The following is a 13517-nucleotide window of genomic DNA, read 5'->3' on the forward strand; positions in this document are numbered from 1 at the left end:
AGGGCAGCAGCTGCTGGACCCAAGAATTTCCCCACCCAACCCTGGAGGCACCTCCTTCCACCCTTGCCCCCGGGGGAATAAGGGGGATGTGGATCAAGCCCTCCCTAAGCAGGGCTAGCAAAGGCAGAAATAGATACACAAATAGCACTCACAATGGAGCTCCCTCTCCTTGTTGGTCTCTGCCAAGGCTGCACCAAACTGGGCTGGAGCCTAAGGGAAAGACACGGGGTTAACACAGGGAAGATCAGGCAGCGCCCCCAAGCAGCGTTTCCTTCGCCTGGCCAGGGCAGGTACCGCCTGCATCACTCACCACTTCCCTTTAATCTCAACCCTTAAAATAAATAAATAAATAAATAAATAAATTCGTTGCCCTCCCTGGGGGCGGTGGGGTACTCCTCAAGGCACACCCACGCCGCCTGCCCCCGCTCAAGGAAAGGCGGACACGGAGCCCCCTCCCCGGGCGCCACCGCACCGGGGCCTTCTCCGCGCGAGTGCTGGGGGCAGAGGCAGCGGCGGCACCCACGGCGGGCAGCAGCGAGAATTACCTGCGAACTTGCCGGAGCAGCCCCGAACCGGCGCCCCGGAGGCCGCGGGGCCCTCAGCGGCAGCGCCCCGGCGCTGGGCGAGCGCCCGCGCCCCCCGCCCGCTCCCGCAGCAGTTACCCCCGGTCTCGGGTTTGCCCCCCTGCAGTCGGCCAGCAGCACTGCCGCCTCCTGTCCGCCATTAGAGGGACCCAACCGAACAATACGGGAGGGGAGCAGCGGCGGCAGGAGACGCGGAGCGCCGCGCCGGGCAGGAGAGTGGAGGGAGGGAGGCACCCGCAGGGGGGCGGCGAGGGCGGTGGGTGGAGGACGCACCGGGGCAGAACAACAGCCGAGGGCCCGGCGGGGAAAGGAGGGAGAGAGTTAAAATAGGAGGCGCTAGAGCAGAGCCGGCCCTTCCCCCAAATGCCCCTGCCCCCCCCCTCGGGGCTGCCCCCGGGCGCTCCCCATTTACCCCCGCCGCCCCGCTCCGTGCCGCGACGGGTACCGGCGGAGTTGCCCTCGGTGCCGCTCGCGCCCCCTCCGCCAGAGGTGGCGGCGCGGCGGCAACACGGGGTACTTCGCCCGGGTAGCCGGGAGGCACGGCGGCTGCTCTCCCATCCCCGCCCTGGGGGCAGCTGAGCGCCGCCAGCCCCCCGCCAGCCCGCCCTGGTGAGGCGCAGCAACCCGCGCCCCCGCCTTACCCGGCTCCCCACCGCCTGCGGGCACAGACCCCCCCCGCCGGGGACGCACGCACTCTGCGCTACTCCTCCAGCGCCTCAACTCTAACTCGGTCCAGTCCCAGGCGAAGCGCAGCTGCTGGCGAAGGGGAGGAGGAACCGGGCCAAGCGAGCTCGGCGAGATCCGCCTTCCTGCCCCGGCATTGGCTTTCCCAGAGGGCGGGCTCTGGCGCTGGGCTAGCGGAGTGGGTGCACCGCCCATCCATCAGAGCCGCCCGCAGCCGGTTGACCCTATAAACTGCCAATCTTCCTCCTGGCCACGCTTGAGGTTCTTCCCACTTTGATCCATCAGGTTTGAGGAACCCGGATCGTTGCCCACAGACCGGCTCGTTACCCGCGCCAGGGGGCTGCGCTGGCGTTCCCCGCGCCGCTCTAGGGCAGCGGCAACTTGCCGAAGTTGTGGGTGTCGCCGAGCTGCCTGGCCCTGTCGGCCGGTGGAGATAGTGCGCTGCCCGTCCCGGCCGTGCACTCGGTCCCTGCGGGCACCACCGTTCCGCCCGTGGGGCGCGGGTTCGCCTCTCCCGCTCCGTGCCCTGCCGCCAAGCCATAGGGCTGGCAATGGTCCTACGAGAGGTTCCACTCCGCTCCTTCCCTTCCCTCACTAGGCGTTGAGCCTGGGGCCATAGCCATGATGGACAGAGCATGGGTAATGGAACCGCTCCCAGAGGGAAAAGGGAGAGTTCACGACTGTCAGGGAGGGCGCCTGGCCCGCGCCCCGCAGCCTGCCCCACCGAGCAGCGCCTCCTCGCCCGAGAACGCCCTGCTGCCCCCGCTCTCCGCGGGGGAGGGCGCCATGTTAGCCGCCGACATGGGTCCTGGAGGAGCTGCTGGTGGTGGTGGTGGTGGTGGCAGTGGCAGTGGTGGCGTCCTCCATTTTGTCGGAAGCCGCTGCGGGGAGCTTGGGACCAATTCGAACCGAGGCGCAGCGGGGCGTCCATTTGAAGCGCCTCTGCCCGCCTTCTCCGCGGGAAGAGGAGCCAGGTGCCCCAGGCAGTGCTACGGGGTGGGGACGAGCGGTCCTGCCAGGCGAGGGGAGCCAACTCTCCGCCTGCCCTCCGCCAAAATGGAGGATGCGCACTTTCCCTGCGCGGCTCCTTCCCCCGCGCTGGCCATCGCACTCGCGCCCGCTCCTTCGAGGACCGGGAGAGCGCAGCCGCCCGTCTGGCGCGCTCGTCCCGCTCTGCCCATTTACCCATCTTCCTCTGCCCAGAAGAGGGAGAGAGAGAGCGCGATACCCGCCCTGCCTCCTCTAGCCGGGATCAATCTCTGTCGACCACGCGGAGCAGAGTCCCCCGGAGACATAGAGCCTGTTGTGTGCGCGAGGAGCCGGGTTTCAGCCGCTAGCGCCGTTTCCAACCCGGAGCCTCCCGCGGGACAGCCTTCCTCTCGAGTTGCGCAGGAGTCACTCAAGGGCTGTCTCCTTTCTCCACCGTCCTTGATGTGTTTGGCTAATAATTTTCATGTGTAGGAGAGACCAGAAATTTTTTATCTTCCGCTGTCACAACAGTATCTCTAATTTCTTCCTAATGATCCGACCCAGAGACACAGGCTCCAGTCAACAACTCAAGCCAAAATCATCTACTTTCGTACTACATATTGTTGATGGGAATCACTGTGGATTTGGTTTTGTTGTTCAGGGTTGGTTGGGTTTTGTTGGGTTTTTTTCACTACTCAGCAGATGAAGCTGGGAAGGGCTACTTGGTGTGAGGGAGGAGAGTTACCTCAGGGCTGGCAGCACCTTGCTCATGCCTTCTAAAAAGGATGTGAGCTGATGGCAAAACAGCTCTAACAATCCCTGCCAAGGAAGAAAGTGCCATGGAGTTGTATCACCACCCATTTTGAAGGTCTCCTCCAAGTTGCCCTGTAAATTGATATTTTGTTCTACAGCATCACATTGTCTAGCTATGTGTGTGAGCAGACAGCTGTTGAAATTTCAACATTGAATCCCATTCACGTTAAGTTAAAATTCTGATGAAGTTCGGAAAGAAATTCAAGAGGGCTTACACATCAGAGATGGGTGGTGGAAAACAAGTGGTTTTCTAATTCATAACACATTAAAAGAAACCTATCGCACTTCAAAAAAGTAACCAAAGGATTACCATTGCCCTAGCAAGAGACATTACCTAAGGGGTTTATCTAGGACTAGTATGTAGCAATAGAAGATTTTCATTAATGTCTTAGATTATACAGCTCAAAAAAATTTTAATGTTTTTTCTTGCAATTTTGAAACTGTATTGGAATGTATTTATATATAAACGTTTCATAAGTCCAGAGAACCCTTGTACCCCTGTAGACATCTAACCCTATTTTAAAATTTGTATGTTCAAATACAGCCAAAAATAATGAAAAAATTTTTCCTTCGTTTTTTTCAATTGACATCAGGAAAAAGAACAAAAATGTTCAGGTACCTATGTAAATTCCTCTTCACCTATAAAACCATGTATAATTCTGATTATTTTTAAGAATAATCCATATAGAGCAATTCTTTTTATAGTTTGAAAGAGTTAGCATTAGCTCAAACACTAAGTAGCAAAATCTCTTCATGAACACCAGAGACCTCAAACTTATGTATTTTTAGGCTCCATACCACTGCTTTCATGGACAGGCCTGATGTCAGCAACTTCACTAAAAAATGTCAAATGTATTGACTGGTGGTAGATAAATTCAACAAAGCTGAACCAACCATTCAACAAAGAGTGACATCCTTCTATCTGTCATGGAGTAAAATTGCCTCAAAAAGCAGTCAACTGTATTTGAACTGAGAAGGAGTAATCAAATATATTTTGAAGAGTTTATGTTTGAGCAGAAATCTTAAGAACATTACCAAGCCAACCTTCAAGTGATGCATAGTATGTTCTAAGAACAGGATGAACACAGTTTAAGGCTACCTGCTGCTACCAGCAGTATTTCTCTGTGATAAAGAATAGTGGCATTTGTTCCAGAGTTAGAAGGAAACATCTTCCTTTGACTGAAGGACTTCTGCCTAAACACTGTTTTGGACTGCATCAACCTAATTGTTCAGGTGTCTAGAACAGAGTCTAAGGAATGAAGAGGAAATACTTGAACAAGATGTCTATCACTACTTCATACATGTAACACTTGGAAAGCAGAAGCTCACGAAACCCTTCAGAACACAGTTTATTATAACTGATTTGAAAATTGGCTTGGGAAAAATTGTGTTTGAAGTGTAGATAAAGCTTATGTTTATAGGAATGTCTGTGTGTTTTCACCACCTGTGAAAGTGAAAATGAAGTGCAATCTTTTGTAAAGTATGTGACCCCAAAAAGCATGTCATTGTTGGCTTCTATACTGTCCCACCCCACAAAGTTTGTAATCTCTGCTTTGCACAGTTTGATTTATCCTCTTTATTTTATTCTTTTCTCAACTCTCTTCCCCTAAAATTTCTGCCAATATTTCCTTTCTTTTTTGTCCTTAATCTCACTTCTTTGTCTATTTAGCCTCAATCCTGCTTGGCCATCACGAAGAAGAAAGATGTGGACAAACTGTATTCGTTGATGGAACATGTGTTCTCATAGTCATGGCTTAATGGAATTCTGGTCTACTAGTTGGTTGCTCAACACAACTTCAAGAAATAGCAGTGGATGGAAAAGAGATTAAAAGACAAAACCAACCAACCAACCAACCAAAAAAAGTAGAATCTTAAAACAACTATGATCGGTAACACCTTGATCATTTTGGTTTTATTGCGTAATGTTCCCCTCTATCAATGTTCCAGTTTGTGGGTTTAATTAGGCATAGCAGCTATTCTTTATAGACTAAAGCTCTTAATGAAAAGATACTAAGGGAAAATTTCTTTATATGGGGGTAGTGAGGCACCAGAACAGGTTGCCCAGGGAAGTTGTGGATGCCTCATCCCTGGTGGTGTTCAAGGCCAGGTCGGATGGAACTTTAAGCAAGCTGGTCTAGTTGAACGTGTCCCTGCCCATGGCAGGGGGGTTGGAACTAGATGGTCCTCAAGGTCCCTTCCAACACAATTTGCTCTATGATTCTATGATACCATATATTTATGTGTGTTTGTACTGTACATAACAGAACCCATACAATTTTAAAAAACTAAAAAATGGTTTGTGCAAAATATTATCTGTGGTCTTCATTATGGTTGTTCAACTACATATACATTTCACGATATTTATAAACAAATCAATATTTATCTATAAGCAGATTGCATTCAGCTGTTTAATTTGCAGCTTATTTAACCAAAAGTGATCTTTCAAAAGATCAAATAATGAGACAATATACACTATCCTATAAGATTACTATTAATTTCATAATATAATATGCCTTCAAATGCCACATCCAATATTTCAGTTTGGTAAAAGTAAATAATAACTTATGTTCTAAACTGGGCAATTTCCCACAGAAGTAATTGCAATACTGTAAAAACTAATAATGTAATACCCCAAAAATTATTCCTCTGAAATAATTTTCAGGGGGGTTAAATAAACAACATAATCTACATGCAAAATAATTTTTATTAATTTTTAAACATTTGAGGGTTTTAGTTGGATAAATCTCTTGTCTTTACGGAGACGAAATGACACTGCAAAACAAAGTATAGGATCTTAAAAGTAGAAGAGATTGCCTAGGTCACTGAGTCCACTTTCTTGCTATTACAGGAAACTGTGTCATCTAATCCCTTCCAGAAACTTTTCAAGCTCCATCTTAATGGTAGTTTGATATGTTTACCCCCTACTTTTGTTGCAAATCTGTTCCAGAACTTCATTGTTTTGGTGGTTAGAAACCTTCTTCTAATTTCCAGACTAAATTTATTCAAGAATCCATTTGGGTTTTGTGCCAATATTCATGCTTTGGCTTAAATAGCTCTTCTCCCTCCCTGGTGTTTAACCCTGATATATTTATAGACGGTAATCATATTCCCTCTCAGCCTTCCTTTTGCTTGACTAAACACTGATTTTTTAGTCTCTTCTTGCTCAACAGACCTTCATTCCACTGGTCGTTCTACTAGCTGCCCCAGTCTGAACACATCTGTCTGAATGTGGATTCAAATTCCCATAACATCCCATTTTAGGCTGATTACTACTTTGTACTGTACATCAATATTTCCATATCTCCATGAAATACTGCAGTCTTGGGTGTGCAGTTGCCTTTTTGCACAAGTACGTTAGATAACCACCATCTCTTCTAGTAATACCTATGTTCTTTTCTACACTACTCATTTACTGGGAAAGTTCTCCATTAACTGCAAAATTTAGCCTCCAAGTGCATGACCTTGCATTTTGTGTTGTAGCAGTTTGTTTTGTTTCCACTAGTTCAATCACCAAGGTCATTCATTGTTTTTCCATATGACATCCCACTGCAGCTGTGTTGATGATGCTGCCTAGTTTTGTTAAACCAGCTGAACCAATAAGCTTATTTTCTCTTCTTTGCCAAAGAGTAAGATCAATCCCAAGAATAACTCCCAAAGAAATCTACTAGTAGACACTATTCAATTTGACACTCTCCTGTTTGGTACTACCTGCTACCATTTCCCTCATTCTGCTCTGGAAAATATCATTTTGTCTATGTGCTTAGCAATGTGTAGCAAAATTTTTCTGCTAGTCAGTCCCTGAAAGCTCTCTACTTAATTATCCATTTTATGAACTCTGTTAGCACCTGCCCCTCAAAGAAAGAGCAAATGATTTTCATTTCAAACTTCTGACCTCTTCAGTTCTGTTGTCTTGGTTAACTAGGTGTCTTAATTTACCAAAATTTGCCTTATGAAATCAAGAGGTTTAGATACAAACCAGCTTTTTTTTTTTTTTTCTTTCCATACAATTTACCCCAAATCAACTTTAGGATCGTTTTCTATAACCAGTTTTTCTATACTCTCCTCAAACTGTAACTCCCAGTCTAAAATAGCATCATTTCATGTTGGTTTAGTGATATTTTGCTGAGAAAAGCTGTCAGCTATGACATTCAGCTATATTTGGGGCCCTGCCACCATTAATAACATTTGTTCTCTAACCTACTAAACCAACTAAGTAAAAAGAAAAGGCGAATAGCTTTTTGCCACCTTAGTGAGTTGAAGTGACTTATGTGTCAGCCAGGCACCAAAGCCCCCACAAAGACAGCACAGAAGAGAATGCAGCCTGAAGGAGGAGAGAATGACTCCATTTCAGCAGGAGGGAGTTATTGCAGGAACCTAAGCTTCTCATCTTACCATAACCTATCCTTGGAGTGGCATCTGTGTATGTATTCGTATATATAAAGAAAATTCCCTATTCTTTCTAAATCCAATTTCTTTGTAGATTTTCATTAGAAGATCTCAAAAACTGTTTGATAAGAAATCTTAATTAAGTACTGGATTTGTTGAATCAAACCTTTTCTAGTTTCTTAAACAAAAACTTTCTACTTAAGCGGTTGAAGATCTCCTGTGGCATTTGTAAGAACAGTGTTGAAAGAGCAAGCTTCAGTATACCTTCACCTTTGTTTCTTTCCAATAAATCTGGCATGTGGTATTCCTTTATTATCCTGGTATCTCTCATACTGAGGAACTTGAATAAGAGCAGGCTCCACAAGGTTTAGTGTATGGTTTTATCACAGGCAAGTTGCTGCATGATAGAGCTGCAGTAGTCTTGTCCTCTCCTCATTGACTGGCTATAAATTTGTGTCACCTTTCTGTGCTGACATGAGCATTCATGCGGCTAAAAATTGGTCAATTTTCGTTTGGACCAATACATTGATCTCACTGTATGTGCAATCAGATGAGTGATAGTGCCAGATAAGGGGGTGCAGTGGGAAGTACAGGGGAATAATGTATATCCCATTTTTGAAACATCACTGATAGCCTGCATAAATCAAAGTGATGCTACATATATGAAAAGGAATGAGTAGGTTTTGACTGGTGATCTGGCTTCTGCCTTATCTCAGTAAGATCCACAATGTAGTTTTTACTTAGTTACTAGAATTGTTTAGAGCTGTCTGAGAGAAAAAAACAAACTTGAAAAACATGAAATTGTGAAGTGAATTTTATTTCATAACACTTAAATTTGATCAGTTTTAAAAACATTTTTAATAAATTTCTTGTAGCAAATTTAATTTAAAATTCAAATTATTTAAGGTCATAATAAGATTCTCTTACTGCAAATCACTGTGATGATAGTTTTGACAATATTTTGACATATACTTCACAGGCAAAAATTAGAGAAAAGAGTCTTTTTTTGTGAACCTTTTCATTTTCAAAGCAAAGCCATTTTTCTTCAGTTTCATTTAGTGTCTGAGGCTGTTCTAGCAATGAGCAAAAATGCTTTTTTAGGAAACTTGTCCTTTCCTGTTGGATGAGGACTGTGCCATAGTCACCACTACCTTCAGATTGGATTATTGCACTGCGCTTTTATCTGCTAAAAGGCCATTTGGAAAAATGAGTTAGGGCAGGACACAGTCAGGACATTTACTAGAGGATCTTTCCATCAGAGCTTTGTTAGAGTATAAAGTAAATGGGAGAGTATCCTAAACAGCACTGTCCCTACCTTGCTGTCCCTGACTCAAAATATGTGCCACAAGAGCTTTGCAAATGGGAAGGATCCAAACTGACTTTCCACAAAGACAAGACTGTGTGATGAGACTCCTTACTGACCTTACCATTTCTTCCTTTAGAAAGACTACAAAACAGAACCTTGACTTGTGACCAGGAAACTAAAATTCTTGTTCTTCAAACATCTGTCATCATACTGCAGTCTCTTTTTCACATACCCAAAATTTTTCTTCTTTCTTTGTTGCATTAACCAGTCCTCAATCCTTAGTTTCAGTCTCTTCACTGGTGCACCACCACCTCCAATGATGAATCTGTTGTGGTCTTCTCTTTATTTCAGTGGTCCTTCAAAGGTCCATCATCTCCTTTTAACCTTCTAGCATCCCTTAAGGCACCTTCCCTTCAATCTCTTGCTCTTACTCTCAAACTGTAATTTTCTTTTACAAACTTTACTTCATTTTGTTCTAAACCATTCTTGCTCATCATAAATAAATAAGTTATACATGAAAAATAATCAAAGCAATAGTAAGTTTACAAAGTCAAATGTTTAGAGGTTAGGAAATGCAACATTTCCTACATGCCCATGCAACAGTTGGCTTTTTAATGACATATCTAACAGGTCAAAGGAAGTGATTATCCCACTCTGTACTAGTGTGGCTTCACCCTGAGTACTGTCTGCAGTATTGCACTCCGTAACACAAGAATGATATAAAAATATTGCAGTGTGTTCAAAGGAGGGCAACAAAGATGGTAAGGGGACTAGAGGGTTTGACAGTGAAGGGGTTGTTCAGCACAGAGGAGAGTGAGGGGTACTGACCTCATTGCTGTCCACAAGTACTTCATGAGTGGGAGCAGAGAGGGAGGTGCTGATCTCTCTGGTGTCTGGTGAGAGGACAGAAGGGAATGGCTTAAAGCTGTGTTGGGATAAGTTCAGATCAGATATTAAAAAGTTTTTCCCTGAAAGGGTGGTCAAGCACTGTAACAAGCTCCCCAGGGAAGTGCTCATGGTCCCAAACATGTAGGTGTTCAAGAAGGATTTGGACAATACCCTTATATACATGGTTTAACTTTTAGGTTGTCCTATGTGGAGTCAGGAGTTGTACTTGATAATCCTCCTGAGTCCCTTCCAACTCAGCATATTTTACTATTCTATGGTTCTTTTGACACTTATCACTAGCATGTGACAGCCTCACAAACCTTACTCTGTTTATCCCCATTTTATACAAAGAAAACATTTGACATTATATTAATGTCAAAAATATGTGTTATTTTGGCTGCCTGTTTTGGGTGGCTATGTTTGTCAAGTTTATGGCGTTTAATTTAGCGCTTCATTTGGTAATCACATGTGACATCAACTTTGCTTGCAGTTGAGAAGTCTCCAGAGCATGAGGCTGGGTACCCGGAAAGTGAAAAATACCTATTTCTCATTGTGTCTCCCAAAGCTGCATTAAATAAGTTTCAGCCTCACACAGGATCCCTTGAAATAATATAAAGAGAGAATCCAGTTGCTCAGGAGATATTCTTCTGTCCAAAAAACATAACTAACTTTTTCTTCTTGAAATCATCTGCCTGAGTCACTGCACTGTGTAGCTTTTGTACTAAGTGAGGAAAGGGCATACAATCAACAGGCTACTTCATGTCTTCTATGTCTTCTTTTTACACTGAACACTAGGTATCCTGTGTAATGGAGTAAGGAATGGCCTGTGGTACAAATAGTATGGGATCTCACAGATAAAAGACTATCATAATACATATATTCCAGGAGTTTAAATTAAGTTTTCACAAGCAACCTGAGTTTGAGTGCTCTTTAATTTTTGCGTGTTTTAGTCTCTGTATTCTTAAAACTTTCCAAACTACTTTTAGGAGGTAACTTTCTAAAAGGCAATCCAGAAAAACAACCATCAGAAATTCTGCCTTGTTGAAGTAAATTATATATATGTCCTAACTTCCAGTTTGAGAATGCATATCCTGGCACATTTGAGGCTTATATCCTAGTCCCCTGTCTCTTTGAAACCTTGTTCTAGCTCCCGTCCTTTCCTTATCTCTGTAATCATTCAGTCCCCTCAAGTATATCTTCTCACATTTATGTACTCCAGCAGCTCTTCCCCACTGGGTGAAGAACCTTTTTGTGCTATCCAACCCAAACCTCCCCTGACACAGCTTCATGCTGTTTCCTTCAGTTCTATGGCTGGTCACTAGAGAGAAGAGATCAGCACTGTGAGGAGGTCTCCCCTAAGTCTCAGGAAGAGGTAGAACTTTAATGTAGCACATGAGACAGGAAGCTTACAACCAGATAACCTAGAGGAGAAAGTTTCGTCTGAACTTGAAGTATTGTTTATGGTAAATCCCTTTACAACAATGCCAAATGCCATAAATTCTAGTTCTATGCAGTTTGTAGACCTTTAATTTAATGGAAAATTGTCAACAGATACATGTTACTGGTTTAAAAAATGGAATATTTGACTCTAGTTTTGTTACCATCTTTCAGGGGCTCTATCCTGGCCAGTGCTATTTGGATCACAGTGAAATATGATTCTTCAGCACTGTTTTTGTAGGCAAGAAAACCATTATAGTCCTTAGAACAAAATGTTAAAAGGTTCTAGGGAAGTTATATGACAATTGTACTTGGTGAAGTTATGGTCCAGTACTGCGGTGACCATTGACTGTTTACAATAGTCTCTGTACTTACTTATTCTAAATCTCCAGCTTTTGGATGTCTGAAGAAAGCAAAGCCAATCTGTAGTGAGAGACACCATTGTACTGAGAAGCTCATGTGACTTTAGTTTTGTACAAATCCTAACTTTATTTAACATTTCTCCCATGGGAAATTTATGCTTGGTAGTACTAGAGCTCCTAAATGTGGAGGTCAGACATAACAGAACAAAAGAAAGGCACAGGCTGCATTGGAACTACTTATCAAGCTTTGGTATGAATTCTTCATGACTACAAATGTTTTAATCACTTTTTTTTTCCCTTAAAGTTATAATGTAACTCGCATGGGAATTAATTCTGAGGAAGTCTGTCATTCTGTGTTGATTAGGCACCCGAAGGTCTATTCTAGATTCATTCAGTAGAGGAGACACAATAGCACTTTCTGGCTTTCTGTCAGTGAAACCATCCTGGATACCCTTATTTCAATAATAGGGCCCAGGTAGTTTAACTAGGATCAAGAATTAAGAAGACAAATGGAAAAATATCCTGTGACACTTAAAGTAAATGTAGTCTAATCAGTTTGGCAGAGGAAGACAGATGATTTTCATGTTACTGTTTATTTAGATGTGATTATACATAAGTAGATGTCACATCAAGAAACCAGTGAGAAAGAAATTCAGAATGTAGAACTGCTAGAGAACAGTTATCATCCCTTTCTTGTTCTTCTGCTATAAAAGAAAAATTAAATTGTTCTATATTCATCAGAATATGTATCTTTTTATTTCTTTGGAAAAAGGTGGGATTGTGTCAAGAAATAACTGACTTTATTATCAATTTTTCTTCTGGAGGAAACAAATCAACACCCAGAGTTGTTGGGAAACCCACTGACTAAACAGAGGTATTGTATTTTCCACTAAGCAGCTTTGTGTTGTTGGTTTTGTTGTTTGTAGCAATTACATATTTCAGAGAGCTTTTCAAGCGTGATTAAATCCTATTATAAGCATAGCAGGAAAAACTTGTGTTTTATTTACAAAGAACAGTTAATGGTAGTTGACCAGTTATTTCTCCCGAATCAAGTTGCATTTCTTACCTTGATTTTCCTCCGGCAACACACAGCAAGCGGCTTAATTTTCTTCACATTAACCCAGATGCAAACTCAGATAGATATTTTACAATAACTATTTTACAATAGTTTTACTGGACTGATTCAGATATTTTTTGTGTGGATTAATGAGTGCATTCAGAAATTGTTGCAGTTCTGTATCGTCTGTCACTGATGGGAATATCATAATCACAATAGATGTATAAATACAATGTGATTCTTTCAGAATTAAAATGAAACTATTTTACTAGAGGTAGAAGCAGAGAGGTAAACAGGAATTTGGATGGTACAAATTAAATTAACATCAAACCTTTCACTTGTATATTGTAAGAGATGCACTTCTGTAATAAACTTTTCTCAGTATATGGAGTAAAAAAGTCAAAAGTGTTTTAATTTTCTTTCTTTCATTGTCTCAGAGGAGGGTTCAGAAGCTTCATAGAATTCCTACCACTCCCAATTGCCTCAGTTCTAGAAATCCTAAAGCAGGTGTTTCTTGGGCATTGATGACTTTTAAATTTCAGACTAGATATGGATCATTTAAAGAAAAATGTAGAGAAATGGCAGCATTTTCCTGTTTTAGTGTTCTCACTTTCCAATTATTACTTAGAAGTTGATGTACTGAATATTCCCAGTTATGTCCCAGCTGAGGTAGTGGTTTTCTTTTATGTTTGGCATTGGCCCAGGGAACCATGATTACTCTTCTTTGCTATAAAATGAAGGAATCATGTACCATTTGATAGTAAGTGATTGCAAAATATTCAAGTATGTTCATCATTTAAAAAAACACTCCAGAGAAAAAGAGAATTAGTTAACTTTTTAGAAAAAAAATCACTATGAAGTTTTCTGCATAGCACAGGACTTTTAAATGTAGGAATGCAATACTGCTTGAATAGGGAGCAGAACTAATCCAGTATATTTTGCATTATAGAGAAAGAAACATAAAAATTAAGTACTTGGAGAGTTCTCCATTTATATGCAAGTTTAATAATACTGTCTTGAGGTCAACCTTC

The 13517-nt window shown here is 42.9% G+C and overlaps 1 protein-coding gene across 13 annotated transcripts in view; it reads right to left on the reverse strand.

The window, feature by feature from the left end:
- The window catches only part of ZMYM2 (zinc finger MYM-type containing 2), an 85121-nt gene extending 82569 nt beyond the window's left edge, over positions 1-2552 (reverse strand). For 5 of the 13 annotated variants that reach the window (XM_032678034.1, XM_032678033.1, XM_032678031.1 and 2 more), the window contains exons 1-2: positions 1226-1678; positions 153-210 (exon numbers count right to left, since the gene is read on the reverse strand). The gene's annotated coding sequence lies outside the window, so the exon portion shown is untranslated. Of the gene's footprint in view, positions 1-152; positions 211-545; positions 977-1225; positions 1679-2496 lie in introns of those variants that run through there. The other 8 variants (XM_032678036.1, XM_032678035.1, XM_032678032.1 and 5 more) reach the window with 5 other exon arrangements.
- Positions 2553-13517: the final 10965 nt, after the last annotated feature.

This window comes from Chiroxiphia lanceolata, chromosome 2 (genome assembly GCF_009829145.1).
Source record: "Chiroxiphia lanceolata isolate bChiLan1 chromosome 2, bChiLan1.pri, whole genome shotgun sequence".
In the NCBI taxonomy this organism is placed as follows: Eukaryota; Metazoa; Chordata; class Aves; order Passeriformes; family Pipridae; genus Chiroxiphia; species Chiroxiphia lanceolata.